At 51.0% G+C, this 2778-nt stretch overlaps 1 non-coding gene across 1 annotated transcript; it reads left to right on the forward strand.

Moving 5' to 3' along the window:
* Positions 1-2067: 2067 nt before the first annotated feature.
* trnar-ccg (transfer RNA arginine (anticodon CCG)) lies at positions 2068-2140 on the forward strand. Its single transcript has one exon. It is a non-coding gene; the product is annotated as a tRNA-Arg (tRNA).
* The last annotated feature ends 638 nt before the right edge of the window (positions 2141-2778 follow it).

The following is a 2778-nucleotide window of genomic DNA, read 5'->3' on the forward strand; positions in this document are numbered from 1 at the left end:
TTGATGAAGCAGCTACACACTTCGTTATTCTGTCATTAAACCAGGCAATTATTTGCTCCTTGTCCTCTCCAACCTCCCGCCAATACCATCGTCTCACAGCACTGCTTATTGTTAGACGATCTTATCACTTCCTCGGCGGTAGCGGCTCGCTAGCAGCTTCCGATTCCCGCTAAGCCCCCAGCCGGAGCTGAATAGGCCAGACGAGCGGAAACGCCGCTCTCGAGAAACTGGCTTCCCGGCAGGACCTGCTTTGGAGAGTCCGACAGGAAGCTGAACTACCTGCTGGGGCATGACGGCTGACCTAAGAGGCGAGGCTAAGGGGCAGAAGGAGAAGAGCTGCGACTGATAGCCACAGGCTAATCCTCAGCATCTGAACCGACCGTCACATAGGGCCAAAAACAAATATAGTGTCGGAGCAGGTAGTGTCGACGGGAAGGAGCGGCCCACTAAGGACCCTGTCCTCAGCCAGGCTTTATGGGGAGTTCCCAGGCTTCCTCGCCAGGCTTCCTCCCTTTGTCTATCGCACTCCAGCTGGACCGAGTCCTGTGACACAGCCTGGCTAGCGGATGAAAACGCTGCTCTAAAGAGCCAGTCTCGGGCCGTGTTGGGCTGGACGGGGCGCCCCTAGGGAATGGGTGGATGGATGAATGGGTGTGTGGAGAGCTAAGGTTGGAGGTCTCGAAGAAATAATCCTTCCATTCAGGCAGCGAGGGGCTTAGGGACCCGTGAATGAAGTGCCGCATGCCAGCCACACTGCAGCCCGTTGGGGTACGTCAGTACCCCTACCCTGAACCTACACTCACAACTCAGCCGCATTACTCAACACAACTGGGACAGGATCTCTGGCTGCTATTTTGGTACTTAACTAATACAGGCACTCGCTGGCCACTTCATTGCTTATTACTGGGCAGTAAAACAGATAGTCCCCGAGGACATGGCTGGCTGATCTATGGGCTTTCCCGCCATGTCGAATTTGGGAACAGGAAGCAGCAGCCCCCCCATATTGGGAATGTCAGGAGGAAGAATTTTCCATACCCCTCCCTCCCCCCACTGCATTGATTAAAGGGCCCAGGCTTGTCTTGAAACTCTGGCTACCCTAAGTACCAAATCCACTCATTTCTACTGCTTAATGTTTACCCTGAGGCACAAGCTGGTGACAGAGTTCCTTTCAAAGAGACCTCGCCCCCTCCACCAGAGCCACCACACTTAGCCAGGAAGCGGCGCGTGCTTTGCTGGGAGCCCCCCAGTTACCAGCCTGGAACACGAGTCATTGAAGAGAAGAGAATGAGGCCCCCTGCCTGTCCACCAACGGGGCCCCACAGCCCGAACCAGAGCCGCAGGAGGGCCCTAACGCCATCACCAAGGTCATTAGGAATTTATCTAGAAGCATAGCCCACTTTACACAGCATATAATGGTGGTGGTACAGGCCCGACTCTGCAGGCAAATTTAAGATTTTAAACGAGGTGAGATTCACCTCCAGAACCTCCAGCATCTCTAGCGTGCTCAGAACCGCCAGCATCTCTGGCGCGCTCAGAACCGGCAGCATCTCTGGCGCGCTCATAACCGGCAGCATCTCTGGCGCGCTCAGAACCGGCAGCATCTCTGGCGCGCTCAGAACCGGCAGCATCTCTGGCGTGCTCAGAACCTCCAGCATCTCTGGCGTGCTCAGAACCGGCAGCATCATTGGCGTGCTCAGAACCTCCAGCATCTCTGGCGTGCTCAGAACCTCCAGCATCTCTGGCGTGCTCAGAACCGCCAGCATCACTGGCGTGCTCAGAACCGCCAGCATCTCTGGCGTGCTCAGAACCTCCAGCATCATTGGTGTGCTCAGAACCTCCAGCATCTCTGGCGTGCTCAGAACCGCCAGCATCTCTGGCGTGCTCAGAACCTCCAGCAGAAGCTGTTAGTCTGCTGCCTACAAACATCCAACAAAGGTCTCCAGAACTCTATTTTCAGAGTCCACATTCTTTTCAAGTCCGCTACTACCTTGCTATAGTACTGTTAGCTAGGCCGCTGAATAATTAATTCAAGTGTGTTAGAATTACACTAAAAAAAAAATTATGTGCGACCCAGTGGCCTAATGGACAAGGCATCAGCCTCCGGAGCTGGAAATTGTGGGTTCGAGTCCCATCTGGGTCGTCTCTGTATCACACAATAAAAAAGATGCCTGGTTGCATGTGTAGAAAATCCCCTTGAGTTAAGAATACTGAACAGATTCTTTTATGCGTTTCTCTGCACAAAAGTGCCTGCAAAATAAAAACAAAAGTAATGTAGCAACACAGGGCAAACATTTTGAGCCAAAAAAACCTTTCTGCCCCAAATAGAAAGAAGCACAAGTTCACTATCAGATTATAACTAATCCAGGAGCTAGTCTGAAAATGTTAGCTCATTCCACTACTCGGCCCAGTAGATACGGAGCATTCCTGTTTTGAAACAATACACATAGGTATTCCTAGATGATGTTGTTCTCTAACTGAAATGCCTGAGTATTAGTTCAGTTCCTCAGCTGGTTAAATTTTAACTTTCTTTATATTGCATCAGTGCTTTGTGTGTGAGGGGAAAAAACACCACAAGCAATAATCTCTTTCCTCTTTCATCTGCTCCAAACACTCACAAAAGTTACGACCCCCTTGGGCAGCAGGACAGGGCCATTAACAATATTTTTCCTCTCTTGAAAGAGGCAAAAACATCCAGACAAATGGAGAACAAGCAGAGAGTGAAATGTTTCTGAACTTTTGCGGGAAATTAAAAGTAAATGGGTCAAGCCAGAGAACCAA

The sequence above is a fragment of the Brienomyrus brachyistius genome, chromosome 1 (assembly GCF_023856365.1).
Source record: "Brienomyrus brachyistius isolate T26 chromosome 1, BBRACH_0.4, whole genome shotgun sequence".
NCBI classification, from domain to species: domain Eukaryota; kingdom Metazoa; phylum Chordata; class Actinopteri; order Osteoglossiformes; family Mormyridae; genus Brienomyrus; species Brienomyrus brachyistius.